General features: G+C 41.2%; 1 pseudogene; it reads left to right on the forward strand.

Annotated features, from left to right (window-relative positions):
* The first annotated feature begins 22,594 nt into the window (after window positions 1–22,594).
* On the forward strand, window positions 22,595–23,131 carry LOC126505917 (60S ribosomal protein L19-like; annotated as a pseudogene).
* The last annotated feature ends 963 nt before the right edge of the window (window positions 23,132–24,094 follow it).

The raw sequence follows: 24,094 nt of genomic DNA on the forward strand, positions 1-24,094 counted from the left end.
CTAAGGATGTTGTGCAATTCCTTTTGGCCATTTGCAATTCTTCTGTTGAGAATTTGCTGTTTAGATCTGTAACCCATTTTTCAATTGAATTATTTGGTATTTTGATATCTAGTTTCTTGAGTTCTTTATATATTTTGGAGATCATTCCTCTGTCTGATGTAGGATTAGTGAAGTGTTTTTTTCCTGTTTTGTAGGATGCTGTTTTGTCTTATTGACTGTGTCCTTTGCCTTACAGAAGATTCTCAGTTTCAGGAGGTTCCATTTATTAATTGTTGCTCTCAGTGTCTGTGCTACTGGTGTTATATTTAGGAAGTAGTCTCCCATGTCCATTCATTCCAGGCTACTTCTTCAATGATGTCCAGTGTGGCTGGATTTATGTTGAGGTCTTTAATACATTTGAACTTGAGTATTGTGCATGGGAACAGATAGGGATCAATTTGCATTCTTCTACATGTCGACATCCAGTTATGCCAGCACCATTTGTTGAAGATGCTTTCTTTTTGCCATTGTATAATTTTAGTTTCTTTGTCAAAAAGCAGATGTTTATAGGTATGTGGATTAATATCAGCATCTTAAATTTGATTCTATTGATTCACCTCTCTGTTTTTATGTCAACAACAAGCTGTTTTCATTATTATACCTCTATAGTAGAGCTTGAAGTCAGGAATGGTAATGCCGTCAGAAGTTCATTTATTGAACAGGATTGTTTTGGCATCCTGTTTTTTTTTTTTCCATATGAAGTTGAGTATTATTCTTTCAAGGTCTGTGAAGAATTGTGTTGGGATTTTGATGGGGATTGCACTGAACTTGTAGATTGTTTTTTGTTAAGATTGCCATTTTTATGTTTATCCTACATATCCAAGAGCATGGGCGATCTCTCCATTTTCTCATATCTTCTTCAGTTTCTTTCTTCAAAGACTTTAAGTTCTTTTCACAAAGATCTTTCACTTCTTTGGTGAGTATTATTCCAAAATATTTTGTTATTTGTGACTATTGTAAAGGGTGGTGTTTCTCTGATTTTTTTTCCTCATCCCTTTTATCATTTGTATATAGGAGGGCTACTAATTTTTTTTTGAGTTGACCTTGTATCCTGCCATATTACTGAAGGTATTATTAGTTGTAAGAGTTACCTGGTAGAATTTTGGGGGTCATTCACGTATAGTGTTATATCGTCTTGTCAGATATTTATTTAGCAACTGCTTGTCTATCTATAACATACCGGATAGTATTCTTTCATGATTAAAAGTTTCCATGTTACTAAATAAGAAAGATAATTTTATAAACTTTTTCTTATTATTTGTCATGGTTTTCTGTGACATGCCTATAAGCAACTTCCTCTTCATAGATTATGAAAGTGTTTTGGTTTCAACAAAAAAGTTTACAGCCACAGCTGTGATCTATCTTGAATTTTTTTCATGTACAAGGATGAGGACTTTATGGAATCCGTGTCCATTTTTAGTTGTGGCAGCCACAACTAAGCTTTCCTTTCCTCACTGCATTGCTTTGTTACAGAGTGAGTGTCATTGAGTCTATTTTGGGATACTCTGACACAAAGACTTATTACTAATTATGAAAGCTCAGCCTTGTCTTTGGCTTGTCCCACTAGCTCTTATAACTTAAATTTACCCATTTATTTTAATCTTTGATTTGTCACAAGGCTCGTTACCTCCTCTCTCTGTTCTGCTCATGTGCATCCTCCAAGTATGGCTGGCAACTCTGCCCTTCCTCTTCCCAGAATCCTCTTTGTCTCTGGAAGTCCTGTCTATACCTCCTGCCTAGTTATTGACTGTTTAATTACACCAGCCACAGCAAATTTTCACACAGAGTACAAATATCCTACGACACACTTTGACCTATTTGTTGATCCTATGTCATAGAATACTCTTTTGCACTTGAGATTTATGGTAAAGTGTTGAGTTTAGGTAATTCAAGTAGTTCAACTTTTTAGCTTTTGTAAAGATTTTATTTAGATAGATAAGTTTTATATCAATAAAAATTTTAGAATCAGCTTGTCAATTTTGTAAAATCTTGCTAACATGATTTGGAGCATGTTGAATCTAAAAACCAATTTGTGAAGAAATGGCATATTAAAAACTATTGAGTATTTAGTCCACAAAAAATACTCTGTCTGCATTTATTTAGGTATTCAATTTCTTTCAGCAATGTTCTTATAATTTTCAATACAGAAATTTTGCATGTACTTAAAAATTAAATCCTACGTTCTTTATGTTTTCTGGTGCTATTATAAATTGGCATGATTTTATTTAATTGCTTCTCCAACATTAGCCAATATAATTGATTCTGTGTACTTAGTCTACATGACCCAAGCTATTTATATACATTTATTAATTTTAGTTGCTTTGAAGATTCCTGGGGATTTTTCTGTGTAACTACTCGTGTGATCTTCAAATAAAGACTAATTTCTTAGGCCTCTGTGACACTGATACATTCTGTCACTTGTGGCAGTATTTAATCTTATCTAATCAGGCGAGCATCCCAAGTAAGCCTGACAACAGGTAATGCCAAACACAAGAATGCTTATAGCAGCATTATTTGCCATCTCAAAAATGCTTCCAAATAAATATTCTACAATGAGGGATTAGTTCAACAAACCCAGGGTCCGTAGCTTATGATGATAAAATACAAGGAATACTTCAAATCTTATTCTTGAATAATACTAAGGATATGTGAGCCTGCCGATGAATTATGTGAAAACAATACAGCAAGAGACAAACAAACAAACAGAGCACTCTAAGTTATTTTATGTCAGCAAATCATCTCAAGGTCCTGGTTTCTTACTGTAGTACACATTTATGATTATTGTGGCTCATTGTCACTTAGGCCTCTAACTGGTTGGTCCCTCTGCGACTCTGAGATCTGAGACACGTGGTCTCAGGGGAAGAGAGCCTGGACAACAGAAAGGGAGTGCTATAGTCAACTTTGGTTTCTGTCTCATTGGGCAAAATTTGTCATAGTGATCTAATCTTCAAGCACCTTAGCATAGACAGCCTCATGACCAGAAGAGGGAAATAATCTAACATTGCTAGACATCCTTTAAAAGTATGCAGTGTCATTCCAAAATGCCATTCAGATATAAAAATATTTAATATTATAATAATACCAAATGCTACTACAGAAGCTTCCTAAAATAATAGCGTATATCTACACAAGACGGAGCTTAAATGGAGTTACCTATAATGGGGAGCAATGACCCTACCAAACACCACACAGTAACAAATAAAAACAAAATAAATAAAAGTGTCAGGAGTGGGTTACCTCTAGTGGAGTTGTTGGCTAGTGAGGTCCTATAGACCCCCAAACATTATAGGTACTACCATTGCCCTTAGGTACCCTTCAGAACTTAACAGTAAGGCCCTATTGCTAAAGACATCGTATACATCATATACTTGAGTGATAGAATGGAGAAACCAAGGTGGCATTGACCTGGAATTTTATCTCTACTGGATAGTACTATGAAAATAATGCTAGGATTGCTATGCACACTACTGGAGGAGAAAATTAATCATCCATTTTAGCTACCCGTGAACTGAAAGCTACAGTAATGGCCTTCTTAGCAAGATATCCCCACCGATGCAATAGTGGCACGGGTACCACGGAAATAACCAACCACTTTCCATTTTGACCTAAGGTCCACTCCATGTGATGAAGCCCATAACTGATATAGTTATCAGAGTCAAAAACTTGTGGCTAGATAGGTTATAGGCCCTAAGGTAGAACCTACTATTACTCTTGCTAATGGTATATAGTATTATACCACATCCCATTGACTTCTTGCTATAAACATAGTGCACCTCACAACATTCTCAGAGAAGCTCCTGTAGTTGGTTATTAACACAGAGACTTACAACTGGCCAAGGAGCAGAGAATAAGTGACTGTAGCGTATTCAGCCTTAAATGGGACATTTAGATCACGTCCCTCCTCTCAAGGCTTAATGGCCATTCTCAATGGGAGAAGTGGCAGAAAGAGTGTTGAGAGCCAGAGGTGGTGGATGACTAGAAGGGAACACTATCTTCCCGACACAACAGGGCAGTCACACATATAAACCCAGAGAGGTAGTGTCACTATACACAAGACTTGTACAAGCTCAGCCTGACAAGATCCTATCATGGAGGGAGGAGTAGATACAAAGACCTACCCCTCGCTGAGGAGCTATTGTCAATTGATAAACTGCTGGGAGGAGAGTTAATTTTCTTTAAGGATGCAGCCCCTGGTAGGCTCAACACATTCCAGTGGATGGCAACATATTTAAGGGCATACAAGTATAACTAGTGGATTCTATGTTTTTTAAAAGGGGATAGACAGAGTTGCGTGGTATAATGAGGAGAAGATAGGAGAAGGGGATCAATATGACCAAAATAAAACGTGTGAAGTTCTCAAATAATTCATAAAATATTTTAAAAGTGTTATGGTTCATGTCAGACAACCTGCTGTGATATCAGTGATGTCAGTCAGATATCGCTGGTGGAAGTTTTAGTCCCAGGGATTCCAAATATGTCAAACCCAAGGACACAGTCCAGGAGAGCCAAATTTTCTTGGTGACTTGTTTAATAAAACAGGGGGAGAGGCAGTAACCACTTCCACCCTTTGATACATAGATTCAAGCTGTTTGGCAGTTGGAATAACCCCACATCCTGGCTGCTGATGTAAAGAATAAACTCCATTCCATAGGAACAGCTCTGCTGCATGTTGTCCCTCCATTGTATTTATAGGTAAACTTTTACCGTTGTGTTAAAGCCAGCTGCCTTCGAATGGTAGTGCACATCGCAATTTCAAGGACAAGAGCCTATTACTGTACTTCTAGATAGGGGGGATGTTGTTTGGGACAACCTGGTATTAGATAAGGCAAAACTCATACTACTGGAAGAAGCACAAGAGGAAAATTCATTATCAGAATATTTGTTTATCCTTGTATAGAATCAAATTATTGCTTTCTCCATAAATGAAGGAGCAAGAGAATCAATTAAAAGAGTGGCCATTGGAATACCCAGACAATAGAGTTATGTTGCGTGCCAATGGCAACAGGAATGAATGAGCCTTATTGAAGCAAACAAATGCCTTTCTACTCCAGACACGCCTCTATGGCCTCTCTAGGTATGGGCCCATTAAGCAAACACTGGCATGGCTGGCCAAAGAGGCTGGGTACCACCACACTGGATGTAATTAAGATGAGCCTGTGCTATATATAGCAGATGTTATAGAGATAACCAATTGCCAAGCTAATGAATACACGTCCAACATTTTGATGGTCATTTCTTTCATATGAAGTGGGAAGTCAGACACGCACCCAAAGTGCACCCTGATGAGGAGTTTCTTTCATGCTTTTTGTTCTAGGCTACTCCACCTCTCCGGCTCCACGTGGAGCTATAGCTGCTAACGCCCCATCCATACTCTGTGCTCATGTTTTGCTAACTGGTAACCAGGAACCCACCCAAGGCCATCAGAAATAATATAGGGCCATGCATCAAAATGTCAGGCATGGATGCCTTATGGGAGTGAGCTATATGCTCGTGCCATCTGCTTGCCTTCTGGACTTACTCAAGTCCGGTCTCCCTGAGCTCATTTCTACTTAGCACTGGATGTTGTGCCCAACTCTGATTTGATGATTCAGATACTACCCAGCACACAATCAGCAGATTTCTTCCCTCATGTACAAGTCGCTGGGGTAATGGTCCAGTATGATCTTCTACAGGATATCAATATGGTTAAGGTCCTTGGAGGTTATATTATGACAAACAGGAGTATTACAATGGTTTTGAGGCAAAGTCCTTCTGATGATTTTCACCAGTATATAATGGAAAAATTGTACTTGCTAGTCAGTAGCTACACACCCATAAGCAGTGACTATATTGGTTTTCTCTGTAAGTTGCTATATCTGGAATGAAAACTACCAGAAGTGTCATAGTTTATTAAACTGTGGAAATGGAAAATTATTCTCAAAATATACCTGGGCCTTATTCAGGTCAAACAAGATGGTTATATGGGATATCTGGTAAGAACCACTTTTCCTTTGTTTATCAATAAGGATATAGATGTTTGTTTTTTACATGCCAGGACTAAAGCAACTGATGTGGGAAGTTCTACCATTGCCACCAATGGTGTGAGAAGTCCTTCTGTCTATATATTGCTTTTATTGGTTAATGAATAGGCTGTTTTGTCCAGTGGCTTAGCAGAATAAGGGCAAGGCGGGAGTTCCAAGCAGACAGAGGATAGAGAGAGTAGGCAGAGTCAGAGAAAAGCCTTGTAGCCTCATAAAGGAGACAGATGCACTGAAATATTGCCGGTAAGCCACAGCCACATGGTGATACACAGATTAATAGAAATGGGTTAATTTAAGATATAAGCGTTAGCCAGTAATATACTCATGCTATTGGCCAAACACTACCTCAAATGATATAATTTTCTGAGTGATTATTTTATGATCTTGGCAGCTGGGAATGAACAAGTGGCTTCTGCCAATACTTCTGTATATGTGTTGCTTTTATTGATTGATGAATAAAACTGTTTGGGTCAATGGTTTGGCAGAGTAAAGTCAGGCAGGAAATCAGAACAGATATATATAGAGAGTAGGTAGAGTCAGAGAGACACCATGTAGCTGCTAAAGGAGAAGGATATGCTAGAACCTTAGGAACCTTACTAGTAGGCCACATCCTTGTGGTGATACACAGATTGATAGAAATTGGTTAATTTAAGATGCAAGAACTAGCTATGAATATACTAGAGCCATTGGCCAAACAGTGATGTATTTTAATATAGTTTCTGTGTGATTCTCCACCTATAAAATAGTGCCTATACATTTGGGGCTAATCCGCCGGGCCAGCCACCCACTTTAGGTCTGGGTGCTTGTATGCCCATTTGGGGTTAGGAAGAAAGTAGCTGAGAGATGCCTGCCACTCCACACCCCTGCCTGGGCAACTGGCTTGGTCAGTTCTACTAGGTGTGCACAGGCAGGAGAGCGTGGTGGATTCCCACCACCATACACAGAGATATTTCCAGACCGTGCCGTATGCTGCATGACAGATTTAGCTTTTACTCAGACAAAAAGGGTTTATATGCTGTATGGTGCTTCTCAGAGTTGAGGTGGTGAGTACCACTCCTATCCAGCAGTTCCAGAGCTGGCAATAAACATACCTCTGCCATATTGAAAGATGAAGAGAAGTGGAACCAGCATTCAGGGCTGCCACAACCACACTGCTTACCATTTAAAAATGCTCCTTGTCAGAAAAGGATTTCAGATAAATATAGGACAGATTCAGACATGAAAGGCGTCTAAACAAGACACAGTGTGTTAAAAAATATACATAGGCTTGGAAGAGAGAGGAAAAAGAGTATAGACAGTTATTAAAGGAAGTAAAGTCTTTAAAGAGAGAGTAAAAGTAATATAAAAAGTACGTACACACAGTCATAGATTAAAGTAGTAAAGAAGAATAAGCCATGTAAAGACGGAAGATACACAGGGGGTCTGGATTATGTGTATTATTGTGTTTCCTTTGAATTTTTGGACTGCAGAGAGACATTTGTTTCTGGGGTCTGCTATGTCAAACCAATATAAAGGTATCTTGACTTCAAAATTTGAGTCTAAAGATATGTTGCTTTGGAAAACAGATTCTGCTTTTATTTCCACAGAAGATGAGAGCCTGTGATTCCTCCCAGGCTAATGTGGTGTGATGGAATAAGACCCCAAAAGTTCTATGTGAACCCTAAAAAATACTTTGTCCCAGAAAAAGCAGAAAGAAATCTATGCCAAATTCCCAAAATGATTGTTTATAAATGTTTGTTTTCATTTTAAAGGGATTGGGTATAAATCGGTAATGGTTACAGTCCATCTTTTTTTTAAAAAAATAAATGAAACAGAGATCTCTCAACAGAAGAAGTTCAAATGGCCAAAAGACACCTAAGGTCATGCTCAACTTCCTTAGCGATCAGGGAAATGCAAATCAAGACAACTTTAAGATACCATCTTACACCTGTCAGAATGGCGAAAATCAAAAACACCAATGATAGCCTTTGCTGGAGAGGTTGTGAAGAAAGGGGTACACTCATCCATTGCTGGTGGGAATGCAAACTTGTGCAACCACTCTGGAAAGCAGTGTGGAGGTTTCTCAGGAAATTTGGGATCAACCTACCCATGGACCCAGCAATACCACTCTTGGGAATATACCCAAGAGAGGCCTTATCACACAACAAAAGTATATGCTCTACTATGTTTATAGCAGCATTGTTTGTAATAGCCAGAACCTGGAAACAACCTAGATGCCCTTCAATTGAAGAATGGATGAAGAAAGTATGGAATATATACATATTAGAGTACTACTCAGCAGTAAAAAACAAGGACTTCTTGAAGTTTGCAGGCAAATGGATGGAAATAGAAAACACCATACTGAGTGAGGTAAGCCAGACCCAAAAAGAGGAACATGGGATGTTCTCACTCATATTTGGTTTCTAGCCATAAATAAAGGACATTGAACCTATAATTCGGGTTCTTAGAGAAGCTAAATAAGAAGGAGAACCCAAAGAAAATCATATAGGCATCCGCCTGAATATTAAACTTCATCAGGCGATGAAAGGAGACAGAGACAGAGACCCACATTGGAGCACCGGACTGAAATCTCAAGGTCCAAATCAGGAGCAGCAGGAGAGAGAGCACAAGCAAGGAACTCAGGACCGCGAGGGGTGCACCCATACACTGAGACAATGGGGAGGTTCTATCAGGAACTCACCAAGGCCAGCTGGCCTGGGTCTGAAAAAGCCTGGGTCAAAACTGGTCTCGCTGAACATAGCGGACAAGGAGGACTACTGAGACCTCAAGAACAATGGCAACGGGTTTTTGATTCTACTGGACCTATTGGTTTCGTGGGAGCCTAGGCAGTTTCGTGGATTCTCACCTTACTAGACCTGGATGGAGGAGGGTGGTCCTTGGACTTCCCACAGGGCAGAGAACCCTGATTGCTTTTTGGGCTGACAAGGGAGGGGGACTTGATTGGGGGAGGGGAAGGGAAAGGGGAGGCGGCGGTGGGGAAGAGACAGAAATCTTTAATAAATAAATAAATAAATTAAAAAAAATAAATGAAAAGGGAGGTAAGATACAGGGATGAATACTTTTCATTGGTATGGATCTTGGTCTATCGATACAAATTTAAGGTCAATTTTGCTATATGTATTACTGTTCTTGTTTAAGGTATTATGTTTATACTGCTCATTTTAAAATGTAACGTATAATTTAAAATTGCAGATTAATAGTAATAGGTAGTCATTTATAATAATCAAACTTGTAGTCATGCTAGTTAGGTTTTCTAGATATATAGAGACATATTTCAGTTAGGTAGATAATATTCAACACTTCAAATACCTATGGAATATAGCATTTAAAAATGTTTTAGGAACTTAGCCTTTTTTCAACAGTGAGACAAGTCTGCTTCTGGCAGCACCAATTATTTTAGAGAGGTTGATGGGCATTGAAGAAACTCGTTATGGAATTTGTCTTCAATGTGACAAGGATAACCATTTGGGCAAGAATCTGTTCTTGCCTGGACTGCTTGATGATATACTGCATAAACTAGACATTCAGGACCCACAAAAAAAAAAGTGACTGCTAAACATTCCAAAAGAGAGGATGGTCCTTCAGGGTTCCTGCTTCACAGAAGAAACTGTCAGGCACTCTGTAGGATATAGAAGAAAGTGACTGACAAACTGCCAAGACAGATGAAAGTCTTTTAAATTTTCTGCTTCTAGAAAAAAAATCTGCCAGATACTATGGGCTTGTAGGCTGAAGATGGATTCCCCAACATTACAGAAGAACTTTGGATGACTGTTCAGGCAGCAAGATGTCTCTGTCAATCTAGAACTTTGGAAGTTGCTTACAATGCACTTCCTGTTTATTTATATAATATTATATCCTTCTGGGGTCTTTGCAGAGTTGAAGACAGATAATTATAGTTTTAGTTTTCCTTAGTGATGGTAAATGATAAACTAGATATAAAACTTTAGACTCAAGTAGGCCTGCCTGCAGCTCCTTCTACACAAGGTAGAATAAATGATAGAGTATTTTCCTTAATTTGCCAAATGTAAATGGACTAAATATTGTAACTATAATTCTTGCTTGATTACTGTTTTGTATATGTAATTTTACAATGTTAAAGTTAAAACCTTCCTTTTTAATTCAACAGAAAAGGGGAGATGATGTGGGAAGTGCTTTTGTATATATGTTGCTTTTATTGCTTGATGAATAAAGCTGTTTGGGTCAATGGCTTAGCAGAGTAAACCCAGGTGAGAAATCAGAACAGAGATATATAGAGAGAATAGGTAGAATCAGAGAGACGCCACGTAGCTGCTGAAGGAAAAGGACACACTGGAACCTTAGGAACCTTACTGGTGGGCCACAACCTCATGGTGGTACACTGATAGAAATGGGTTAATTTAAGATGTAAGAACTGGCTAGGAATACGCTAGAGTCATTCACCAAACAACGTTGTAATTAATATAGGTTCTGTGTGATTATTTGGGTCAATCTGTCAGGAAACAAAAGAGCAGTCTCCACCTACAGGCTACTGGACTCAAGATAGGAGAGATGGATCGGGCCCAATCTCCATCCGTCATTTTTTTTCTCTGAGTGGTTGCTATGTTGCCTGAAAATGAGATCAATTCAGAAGCAGGCTCGTATAAACTTTGGAAGGTCTGTGTGTTACTTTCTCCTTGGTATAAAGTCACACTATACAGATGGGTGCAGGTTACCCTGCAAATTGTATTATGGTTTGTATATGAAATGTTTTCCCAGGCCCATGTGTAGGACCCTCAGTCCCCAGGAGGTTGTACTCTGTTGAGAAATTGTGGCAACTTTAGAGTTGGGGTTTAGACGAAAAAAGTATGCCATGGATACATGCCTCTGAAGGTTAGAGTTGGTTCCTGGCCTTTTCCTTGGTGTCTGCTTCCTGTATGCCACGAGACGAAAAGCCTTCTCCACTACCCATCTATGATGTTCTGCCTCTTCATGACCTCAGAGTCAGCAGAGTCACTGACTAGGGGCTGCAGTCTTTGAAACCAGGCACCAAAAAAACAGTTCTTCCCTCTGGTTGTCTCTAACAAGTAGTTTGTCACAGCCGCAAGAAAACTAAGTAAAGCAGAAGATCTAGAGATAATCATAGTCATACCTGTGGATGCTTTATCAGATTCTTTCTCAAAATATCCAGCTTTCTCTTGGCCAATGACTTACCTTGATTGGGAAATAGGTTAGCCGCGATGGCCTGTGTCCACACTTACAGCCACATACATAAACATTGAAAGCTAGGACCTACATAGGAAAGAGACCCCGTGACACTTGCCTATCTGAGTCCAAGCTCTCTGCTTTAATATAATAATTTCCACAGCCATCCATTTTCCTGCACATTTCATAATTTCATTTTTCACAGCTGGATAAAACTCCATTATATTTATGCACCACGTTTCCATTATCTGTTCATTGGTTGATACTTCCTCAAAGTTCCATTTAGTCTTAATTATTCTGTTTGGATTAGCATCAGCAATTTGTTTTAATTTAAAAACTTGGGTGAAATACCCAGTGTTCAGAAGACATCGTATTGCTGTGGGGGGTTCAGGCTTGGGTGTCAGGGTACCCATGTGGCATGGAAAAAGATGAAGAGAAGGGGTTCCAGGAGAGTTGTGTGTGTGTGTGTGTGCATATGCGCACACGTGCGCATGCGTGTGTGTATGTTTGGTGTGTGCGTGGTGTGTATGTGTGTACATGTGCATGTGTGTACACATGCATGCTTGTGCAAATACACATGTGCATACATGAAAAAGCCAAAAGTCAATCTTGAGTATCATTCCTCAGGAGTAAGATAACTTTTTAAAAAATTTATTTGTTTATTCTTTCATATAATACATCCTGATTGCAGTTTCCTCTCTTTCTTCTCTTCCCAGTTTCCTGTCCCCAAACCTCCTCTCTCTCCTATATTAATTCTTCCTCCATTTTTCTTCAGAAAAGGGCGGGACTCCCAGGGATATCAACCAAGCATGGCCTAACAAGTTACAATAAGACTAGCCACATACCCTCATATCAAGGCTGGACGAGGCAACCTAGTAGGAGGAAAAGAGTCCCAAAATTAGACCGAAGAATCAGAGACAGCCCCTGCTCCCACTATTAGGAGTCCTACAATAATACCGTGCTATAAAACCATAACCACAGAGGATTTAGCACAGACCCCACAGGCTCCCTGATTGATTCTGAGTTGTGGAAGAAAGGCTCCTTTGTCAGTCTGGAGCTCCCTGATTAGTCTAGACTGGCTGGTCACCGAGCCCCAGATATCTGTCTGTCTCAGACTCCTTGACGCTGGGATTAGAGTGCACACCACTACATCTTTCTTATATGGGTGCTAGTGGTTGAATTCAACTCTTTGTGCTTGCTACAGTGAAACCATCTTCTGCAGACTCTTTTTGACTTTTCTGTGGGTGCAGCTTAAATTTGCAAAGATTCTAATGTGGAATCTCTTCAGCCTCCCCCCCCCCCCGCTTGCTGTTAGGTTCCTCTGGGTAAACTTTTAAAGGGGGTGCCCCCTACTGCTTATGTCGAAGTTAGTTTGTGAAAATGTGTTTCTTCCTAGGATCTCCCTGTGGGAATGACGGTTCTGTAATAGCCGTGTTTTATTTTATTCAAGTTTTATCATGTGTATTTAACAAGGCATTCAATAGGAAATACATCCTTTTATTTTAATAGTCAATCAGCACCTCTGGTAGGTGGGCCTCCCTCTTGCTACCACAATACAGACATGCAGAGGCTCAGCAGAGGGCAGAAATAATGACCATCCATTGAGCATGCTTTAGGGTAAGGAATAAAGGAAAACATCTGAGCATTATCTAAGTGGAAGACCACTCCTGATTATGGCGGATGGCTGGTGGTCGCAGGAGAGCCAGGATGTGAGAGCAATAAAAATAAGGACACAGAAACATGGGATGAAAGACATTTGGGAAAAACAACACATGGCCTCTTCTAGTTTCAAGGGCGCTCACTTCGGATACTTGTCTCTCATCCTCTAGAAGGGGGATGTAAGAGGGCTGGACATGAAGCAGGTGTTGCTCTCTGACTCAGAAGAGGTCGGGCGTGCAGCTTGCCCCTGATAAACCATCTCAGGCCTGTCTACTAGTCAAGTGATATCTTGGATTGTGAATATATCTTTTGATGACACAGTCTGGCATATGTCTACCTCGGCTAGTATGACAAGAAGAGGCCAGGTGTGCAGCTATCAGGGGTGGTGTCGGTGTGTTTGTTCCTTACCTGCAGCTGATAGACACGCCATCATTACTGAGCATCCTACATCCATGGTCACAAGTGTTCTTTCTCATCCATATTCATCTATGACATCTGGGAGCCGCTAAGTGACACAATGTCCTTAGGGGCCAAACTCCTTCAAACTGTTCTTTCCTTTGCTTAAGGAATTATTATTAAATTATTATTTTGAGAAAAGGAAGCTAAGGAAGCTCAGAAGAATCCCTGAACATGGGCCTGGAAATGTTCCTGTGAACTATTTTAACCTTGGAACACCTACCCATGGCCTTGAGCTAAGCATGCCCAGGAATGTCTTTTCTTCTTTAACCATTACTTTAATCTGAGCATACTCAATTCGAATGTATCTCTTAGACTGAGCATGCTCAACAATGTGTTGCTCACTGACAGCCAGGGAGCCTGCATGGGACCAACCCAGGCTCTCTCCATTTGTGTGACAATTGTGTAGCTTGCTCTTCTTGTGGAACTCCTAGTAGTGGAGCAGGTACTGTCCCTAACACTTTGGCTTTGGGGAACCTATTCTTCATACTGGGTTGTTGCCCAACCTTAATACAAGGGGAACAGCTTAGTCTTACTGCAACTTGATACGCCATGCTTTGTTGATACCTATGGGAGATCTAGCCGTTTCTGAACAGAAACAGAAGAGGAGTGGATTGGGGGGGGGAGTGGAAAAAAGGTAGGGAGAAGGTAATAGGAAGAGAGAAGGTTGGGGAAACAGCAGGTGGGATGTAATATAAATGAATAAATTTAATTTTTCCTTAAAAAATAGTATGCTTACCTATACGAATCTGTTTATGCTCCCTGAATCCAGTATTTTGTTTAGGGAAGGCATTGCTTGGAAATATGTTGTATTCACTTGCTACTCCAAGCAATAACCCTTTATTTCCCAGGCTTGTTTGGGCTGTGGAGCTGGCAAGATATGAACCCAATGCCTTTGGTTACACAGCCAGTTCTATCACAATGATTTTGGGGTGCTTCACTTAGGGCAAGGTGGGACTCTGGAGTAGGCAGGAAGGGCTGGTCCATCACCTGCTACCACCTGACCCAGTAGTATTTCTGACTCCAGGTTCCTCTGGTTCCTACGCCTGATACCTCTTATCCCAGTCCCAGTGACCTGCTTGTTCCTATTTTCTTCCTCCCTACTTTGACTAATGAGTACCAGAAGCCCTCTTACTGATCCTGCAAAATCCAGATCTTACATCTTCCTCAACCTCCCCTTCCATCACATCTATTAGAGCTTTCACAGCTGGATGGAGGGGCCATATCCTCAAACCATTATATTATACATCGTAGCCTTTTGCATGCCTATATTACAAATGACCATTTCATCTAGGTAGGTGTCCCTCATGATAGGACAGCTTTTCACAGACAAAGGACCCCTGTGGTTTTCTTTCCTTGTGTGGCCTCTTAAAGAGGTCTTACATATGTGTTCTGCTTAAATGATTTCAAACCTATGAATTCCTTTAGCATGGCTTCCTACTGGGTATTATAAATAATTTTCACAATTGGATTGTTAATTTGGTTTACATTTGTGAACCTCGGAGTTCAGGTGTCCATGAAGGGAAAGGGAGAAGAATAAATTAAAACTAAGCCTGGCTCGTTGACATACCCACTCTTCAAGTTCTGAGCCATCTGAAGCTTTCCTCTGCATGTCCTTTTACACATTATCCACTGAACAAGTGCCTGGAGCGAGCGGCTGAAGTTATTGCTACCAGCCATAGGTTTCTGAGCTGAGAGCAAGCTAGTCTAAGGTTCTTAAAGTTGCCACCTCCTTTTGTCTAGGCTTCACCCCACTTCACACACTTGGCTTCAACAAAACAAGGCCATTTTGGAATGAAAGAGAGCTCAAGACACCCCTGAGACCTCAGATGCTACGAGAAGAAAAGAATCTAAGAAAAGAAAACAGATTGCAAATAAAAGGCCGAGGAAAAGAACACAAATAATTCAACCAAAGAGAACACAGGAATGGACTGGATCTTTTCAAACGCGTTGCATTTAGAGGGAGGCCTCCACAGCAGCTAAGTAGTCTGGGCTTTGCTTCTCCTCCCCAGGGTTAGCAGGTGGAGGAGGCTATCAAGACAGCACGGCCTATGAAGCATCCAATGAGGCATCTTAACCCTGAATTTGAACTGTGTCTTGCAGAAATGCTAACCCCCCTAAGGGTCCCACAGACCTATTCTCTCTGCTCTCAGACGTTTTAAAAGTGAAAGCGTATTGTGCAGAAACTGATGGAGTTCAGCGTGCTATTTCAGCACTTGGACACAGAAGACACTAATTATATTCAGCCCTTCTTTATTACAGACGTTCCCAAAGGTGTGTCTCCCAGATGATTCAGAACCCGGGAAACTGCTGATTGAAATTAGTCAGCACACTGATGCGTTCTCGCAAAATTTCTAGGACTTCAGGACTCAAGGCAAAAGAAACTTGTTTTTGAGTAAAGTTCTACTGTCGAGTAACGATCTTGACCTTGAATCGGTGGCACTACTTCGGCCTGACTGTGTGGAAGCAAATGTCTCTTACTATATCCCAAGCCACAGGTAGGTGATCACATTTGTGGTTGGCGCGTTCACAGCAGCTAAGCACAAAGCCATGCTAAATGACGGCCAGAGAAGTGATGCTGCCAGGGGGGGCAGGATTCAGGTTTGCAGGTGTTTATGCCCACTCTGGGAGCTGAGTCCTACTCCTTTTGTTAAAGGTTTATTTTCATTATCTATGGCTATATGTTTAGGTGGTGTGTCTTCACTCGGAAGAAGAGGGTGTTGGATCTCCTGGAGCTTGAGTTACAGGCTATTATGAGTCACCAGCATTGGGTGCTAGGAACTGAAGAACTCAGGACCCCTGCAAGAACAGCAAGTACTCTTAAGCCATGGGCCCTCAACACCGCTCTTCTGGTGGAGTCTCCATCTAAGGATGCCTGCTCATTGAACCACTTACTCCCAAGTGAGAAAAGCTGTTAGCCCCATCTCTATTGCCTTTTGGTAGAAACTCTGGTTCCAGGAGAGGTGGCCTATAGAAGCCAGTTGTGGCTGGAGAATGTGTCAACCTGAGAATATTTTAGTTAAAGAATGACCCTCCAAGTATCAGGTGTACATTGTGAAGATGTGTCTTTGCCCAGGTGCCTTCTGATTGGTTTAATAAAGAGCTGAAAGGCCAATGGCTAGGCAGGAGGTATAGACAAGATTTCTGGGGAGAGATAGGAAGAGGAGAATCTAAGCACACAGGAGAGACCAAGAAACACAGAGAGGAAACAGGAGGTGCAAGCTGGGAGAGGTAATGCCAAGTGATAGAACATAGATTAATATAAATGGGTTAATTTAAGTTATAAGGGCTAGTTAGGAACAAGCCTAAGTGACAGGCTGAGCTTTCATAATTAGTGAGAAGTCTCCATGTCTGTATTTGGGGAACTGGCTGGCGGGACAGAGAAAGACTCGTTGCACTCAGGCACTGCCTTGACAAGACTCCCGTGCATATGAACTTCAAGTGTCCTCCCACATACATCGATGTCCTTAATCTGCGCATTCGCTTCCTTCTTAAACCACAGTAAGTAAGTTCATCAACTCCCCTCCCATTCTCCCCAGTCCCCATAAAAGCAATCCAATTGCTCTGAATGCATTTGCTTCTATTTTGAAAATGTAGATGTCTCTGCATCACTGTAATTATAGAGAAATGATTTATCTTCCCTTTCACTCTCAGTGTGGTTAGCATTAAAATAACATAATTTACAAAACTGTAATTTAAAAAAAAAGTGTTCATTTTTCATTATGGATTTAATGTGCGCGTATTAAACAAACAGTTTGGGGAGGAAAAGAAGCAAAATTTGTAGGAGAATGACACTGTAAACATGAGTAATGGCTGCCTTTTGCAATGCTTTTCTTTCAGGTGTGCCTGGGCATGGAGTTTTAAAAATACAGCTGCGACCAAGCCTTAAAGGAAGTCTTTATGTCCCCTTTTCAGACTTAGTCCAGAAAATCAGTCCCAGCATAATAATATAATTATAGCTTAGCCTCCATGGACATAATTTATAAAATATTTATTTATTTTTATGTATACACATACATGGATGCTCGTGCAAGTTTATGTGCACAATGTGCATGCAGGTGCCCAAGAGCTGTCAGGTCCCCTGAAGTTAGAATTACAAGCAGTTACGAGTTACCTGATATGGGTTTGGGGAACTGAAGCAGAGTCTTCTGCAAAAGTTCCTAACTGCTAGGCATCTTTCCAACTCCCCATAGGTCTAGTTTTTTTTTTTTGTTTTTTTTTTTTTTTTTTTTTAAAGAGAATGATGTTCTATGGGTGCTTAGCACTTAGTTGCTGAGAGTCATCAGCCTGTCTGTGTATAGTCATGTGACTATCACCCTTTTTTATTTCCTTAGGATGGACTCAGAGTAGTGGATTTTTGATGATGATGATGATGATGATGAAGAAGAAGAGGAGTGATTTCTCTTATTTTGACATCCATTCTTTCTTTGGATAAAGAGATAGCTGTGCAGTGTACCACAGTCCTTATAGACATGCCCTGGGTGTCAGAGACCTTTTCAATCACAGGGGAGGGCTGGAGAGAGGGCTCACTGGTGAAGAGTACCTGTTGCTCTTGTAAAGGACCTGGGTTCAATTCTAAGCACCCACATGTGGGCTCACAGCCACCTGTAACTCTAGTTCATTGGATCTGGCTCTGTGTTCTGTGGGCACAAGTCATGCAGGTCATACACCAACACACATGCAAGCCGTCACTCATATACACAAAATAATCAACGAATCTTTAAAAACAAATAGATAAAGAAGTAAATAAAGAAGTTTGCATTGAAGAGCTGAGGTCCTTGTGACTGGACTTAAGACAGGCCTTGAGCAGCCTATGACCATTAGAGACAGCCACCTTAGTGTAGGATGGTGTGTGGCCTGTTACCCCACTGATCACAGAGGCAGTCTAGGATGGTAACTCTCAATACTGCATATCCTGTACCATAGAAACCTTATCAGATATTCACAGCTTGGGGGTCCAGTCTGGAATGAATTTTAAAGAATTTCCAACCTTTTAGGAATACAAGAGGGTGTAACTAACAAGCCAAGAAGCATGCTCGTACACCAATTTTAGGAAGACCATTGTAGGAGAGAGCTCTGACGTGCAGGCATTCTGAACCCTGCTACCCAAGGAGTGGGCTGCACAATGGCAGCAGCAGAGTCACCTGGGAGCTTGTTAAAATGGACCTCGCATCTGTCCCTGGACCAGCTGAGTCAGAACCACACGGCTCTTGCTCTCTATAAACTCTGAATCGGCAGGTTTGGTGTGCGCCTCCTGAATTCCCCTCTCACATGAACTTTCAGGGAGTTACACTTGGAAGAAAAGCAAAGCTCTGTTCGGAGATCTCCGTGCTTTAAAAATATACACTAAAAATCAACCTGAAAAACCGCACCATGCTGTATACATAGCATAAGCTACACATCAATCATAACTCTCACTTATTGGAGAAGGAAAAAAAAAAAAACCGAGGAGACCGATGAGGTGATTTACAGAAGGGTGACCTGCTAGCTCCTGTAGACGCCAGGATGTGGTACTTCTGTGTCCCACCCACCGAGGTATGGCTTCGGCTGCTGAAAACACTCAGAACTTTAGGTAACAACTGAAACCCCGAACTGGGAGCATTCCTTAACATATGCAGATTTGTCTCCCTTGCTCTGGTTTTGGAGCTCGGCTAGTATTTTATCATATAATTACCACGTTCTTCTTAAATATGGGACTCTAAAACTATTAGCTGCCTTATGAGGTGTGACTTCATCTTGAATGTGGAATTTTTTTTTCCTGGGCCATTACATTTCCAGCTTTGCCCAACACCATTGATTTCTCACGTTATGCCCCTTGAGGACTATCAAACGCACCTGGAGCTGTTAATGTCTTAGGTGTTATTTGATCAGAATCGGCTGCCGTTTCTCAGGCATGGATGTTAAGCAGATCATTTTCTAGCGGTGAAGCAGGGGAGCGAAGGGGAAGCATTTGAGCTGCTGCCTGGTGCCTGGCTTGTTTTTGTTTTTGTGAATTAGCCTGATCTGCATGTGAACTTGACTTCGGTCTTCATGGGAATGCCGCCTTGCGTCAACACTGATAGATCCCGACCTGTTAAGTGTTAAGCTGTCAGCACAGACCCGTGTCCAGACTCTTCTGTCCAGCCTTCTTAGCCGACAGTCACTTTCTGGAAGGAGCAGGTTTTATTCCGTACCTGCTACTGATGTGTCAGTCAGCTGGCTGCATGCAGCCTCTGGAGCTATTACCGAGAGAGGAGAAAAGGAAAAAAGGCGCATTGCACTTTTAAATTACATTTCAGGCTAAACGATCTCATTACTTCCGAAGTAAGATGAAATACAATATAATTTTGGCGTATGCCTTGGCAGCCTCGTCCTTTTCAATAGAGTGCTGTTGGTACTTGGGGGATGATGGATAAGTGGTGGGAAGAGAGACTTAGCTGGTTCAGTACCACCAAGATCTCGGTCAATATGTAGCGGTAAGTGACGGTAGATAGCTCACCCTGCCACTGAGAGGCAGTTGGACACATTCATTTACACCGACAGCCAGGGAGGTTTGCAGTACAGACAATAGAAAGGACACGGTGAAGGAATGAATGCATAGGACAATTCCCCTGGGCATGTTCAGCCTCAACAACTCGCTGCCCACTTGTTAAAAAAAAGAAGGGAGGGGGCAAGCCTTACTCTTCCCCGGAGTTTATTGTCCAACTGAGGCAAATTCATGCTTTAACGACCACAGCACTCTGATTCATTCACCGTACGAATCCCTGTGGCCTGTGCTTTTAAAATGGGGTCTGTCGGGCCTGTGGACACAGAGCCCATTGTGTTTCTGAGCAAAGGAATGTGCATTTTCTGAGGATCCCTAATGATAGGCTCTCCTGAACATTATAGCACCCAGTTGACACCAGTTCAATTTGTAGTGTGCTGAGCAAGGCAAGAATGGACTATTTGCCTTTGTGCTTTAATGTGGACAGTTCTTGATTCCAACCAAACTGGCAGAGCACAAACTACAGACCTGCTTCAAGGCAGCTGGGAAGCTGGCCTGCTGTGTTACTCCGAACCCCCGAGTTTGCTCCTTAACTCCACCAGAGTATGAACCACTGGAGCAGGAGATGTGTCTCTGGGTATTATATTTTGTGCGCCATTCCCATCCCAGACTACGTAAGGATACAACATCCTCAGTCAGCACTCAAGAGTAACTAAGTCTTTGTAGGACATTTCAGTCATATCAACTCCTGACAGCAGATCCGGAAGATGATCAAAGATGGGCTGATCATTGGAATCCTGTGACGGTCCATTCCTGGGCTCGACGCTTGAAAAACTCTTGGGAAGTGCAGGCACAAGGGCTTAGGGAAGCCGAAGGGTACTGTCAATGTTCAAATGCCGGAGAAGGTGACCTGGGTGAGAAGGATGCGGATCCTGAGCCTACTTCTCATATCAACATTTAATCAGCCAACTGGATAAAGAATAAGGGTCAAAATGATTACTTTTAGAATAATTTATTCTAATTATATATGTAGGTATGTGTATATGTGTGCATGAGCTTGGGGAGGACAGAAGAGGGTGTCAGAGTCCCTGGAGTTGGAGTTATAGTCAATTTAGTGACCGGTAAGAACAGACCCAGATTGCTCAAGAGACATTGAGCAGAGAGAAAATGAAGAATGTCACATCAACGAGCAAGAACAAGAAAAAAACCTTTAAAACATCCAAGCAAGAAAAAGGATGCAGGTGGCAGCCAATGAAGAACAACAGCCGATTTACCGACAGAAACAATGAAAGCCAGACGGCAGTAGAGTGGCATTTTAAAGGACTGGAATAAAAATTTTAAACACCTAGAGCTTTATGGTTAGGGGTGGAAAAAAAAAGCTCTGTCAGAAATGAAAGCAAATAAAGACCTTTGCAGACAGAAAAAGAGAAAGCTAAAAGGATTTTATTGCCATCAGAATCACACCAAAAAGAAATCTGTTAAAGAAAATCCTTTAGACGGAAGGAATGTGATGGCAGGTGGGCATCTGGATCTGTACAAGTGAAGAGATGAGAAGTGGTACCCAAGAGGACAGGCAGGAGGCTAGACAAGGTCCATGGGGGAGAGGCAGGAAGCTAGACAGGGTCCATGGTGACAAGCAGGAGGCTAGATGTGGTCCATGGTGACAGGCAGGAGGCTAGAAGCAATATACTCGGGGAAAGGCATGACTTTCTTTTTGCAATTTTTACATTTCAAAGATAATTTGCTCTTTGAAGCAATAATAATGAGACTATATCACGGCATCTAAAACATATGTAAAAATTCATATTGATGCCAGCAGTATCAGAAAGGCCAAGAGAGAAGTGGATGGAGCTTTCTGCAAGGTTTTGTACTGCACATAAGGTGAAGCAATGGTATTGTTAAGAAAACTCTGCTAAGTTTAAGATGTGCGTTGGTATACATGTGGAGGATAACTCTGAGGCATCAGCTCTGTCCTTCTGGCTCCAGAAACTGAGCTCAGGTTATCAGGCTTGGTGGCAAGTACTTTTAACCACTTGATATCTCACTGATCCATATTCTTACTTTTCATTATATAAATTAAATACACAGAGTATGAAATCTATCATCTTAACCACGTTGAGTGTCCAGTTCATCCGCGCTCCTTTGTATTCTGGGCAGTTAGTCCCCAGAGCCTCTACTCAATGAGCAAGGACTTCCACTCCTCCCCCTCCATCCTTCCCCACCCTGGCAACCATTCTGCTTTTCTACCTAACCTAGCTGAATGGCACAGAAGTTTTTCCTTTGGGAACAACTTATTTAATTTAATATAATCAAGAATTATTCGTGTTTGTCATGTGTCAGAATTTACTTCCTTTTAAATGCTAGACAATATTACATTATCTGCGTATACCATATTTATTTATCCTTTGTATATCAATGTTTATGTAGCTTGGCTTTATGAATAATTATTTTGTGAACATGTGTGTGGTTGAGTTGTTACGTTTATTTATTTTCTTATATTCTGCTTGTGTAGTTTTAATTTGCTTCTCTCTCTCTCTCTCTCTCTCTCTCTCACTTTCTTTCTTTCTCCAATTTCTTTGGGGTAGGGTCTGGCTTCTAGGTAGCTCTGGCTTTCCTGGAACTCATTGTGCAAACCAGGCTGGCCTCCAACACAGAGATCCACCTGCTTCCTCCTCCTCAGTGCTGGAATTAAAGTCATGCACCGATGACCAGCTTTTTTCTTGTTTCTTAAGGAAGAATTTAAATGACTAATTTGAGATTTTAAAAATCCTTTCCTTTCGCTGCTGCATCCACAGCCATGAGTTTGCTCAGGCTACAGAAGAGGCTTGCCTCCAGCGTCCTCCACTGTGGTAAAAAGAAGGTGATCCCCAATGAGACCAATGAAATCGCCAATGCCCCTAACTCCTGACAGCAGATCCGGAAGATGATCAAAGATGGGCTAATCATTGGAAGCCTGTGAAGGTCCATTCCTGGGCTCGATGCTTGAAAAACTCTTGGGAAGTGCAGGCATAAGGGCTTAGGGAAGCCGAAGGGTACTGTCAATGTTCAAATGCCAGAGAAGGTGACCTGGGTGAGAAGGATGCAGATCCTGAGCCTACTTCTCAGGAGATACAGTGAATCCATGAAGACTGATGGCCACATGTATCACAGAATGTACCTGAAAGTCAAAGAGAATGTCTTCAAAAACAAGCAGATTCTCATGGGGCACATCCACAAGTTGAAGGCAGATAAGGCCGACAAGAAGCTCCTGGCTGACCAGGCTGAGGTTCATAGGTCTAAGACCAATGAAGCAAGAAAGCACCAGGAGGCGCTGGAGGAAGAGACCAAGAAATAAAGCTTCCTTCATGTCTGTAACATAGTGGGCTGCCTGTGGCTTCAGGTGGATCAGTCATTAAAATAAAACAAGCCTTTGTAGAAAAAAAAAACATTATCAGTGTTTAAGGCTATGAATTTCTTTTGATTTTCTATTTTTGATGAACCCATAAATTTTAATAATTGGTGTTTTCATTTTTTATTTTGTTAATAATACCTTCTAATTCATATGATGATTTTTTTCTTTATCTAATGGGTGACTTAAAAGTGATATTCACAGTACAAATATTTTGGACTTTCTGTTATTGATCTATAAACTTCTTTGGGTTCGTAAAACATGCTATGCATTATTTTAGCGTATTTAAATGCATTTGTGTCGGTAAACGCTCTATGTGAGTGTGTAAATTCTGTATACCGTGCTGTTTAGGGCCTAATGTACCAGTTAGTTTATTCATTACTATGACAATATGCTTGCTAAAAACGGTTTAAGGAAGGAAGTATTTGTTCTGGTCCGCAGTTCCCAGGAATACAGTCATTCCTGGCAGGGAAGCCATGGCAACAGGAACAGAAGACATTGGCATCCAGGAAGCAGGGAGCAATGAATGCTGGTGTTTAGCTACTTTTTCCTTTTTTTTTTCGGGGATCCCAGTTTATGGAATGGTGCCGCCCACATAACGTCTGTCCTCAATCCACCCAGTCTAGAAACTCTCACAGACTTGCTCAGAGGTTTGTCTCCAGGGGATTCTAGATCCAGTCGGGTGGGTACTCAAGGATAGCCATCTCCAGAAGAGTGTAAGAGATCCTAGCTCCTTAAATGTCAGTTGAAAGCATTGTTCAGGATGCTTCGACCAAACAGAAGCTAAGAACACACTCCTAATCATATATCATGCAAATCCCAACAACAAACTGAGATGGATCGTTTATCTAAATGTAACGCTGGCAGCATAAAAATTCCAGAAAAAAATTTTATAAACACGAACTGAGA

Source organism: Alexandromys fortis, unplaced genomic scaffold, assembly GCF_014885135.2.
Source record: "Alexandromys fortis isolate MF-2015 unplaced genomic scaffold, M_Fortis_MF-2015_v1.1 scaffold_67, whole genome shotgun sequence".
Taxonomy (NCBI): Eukaryota; Metazoa; Chordata; class Mammalia; order Rodentia; family Cricetidae; genus Alexandromys; species Alexandromys fortis.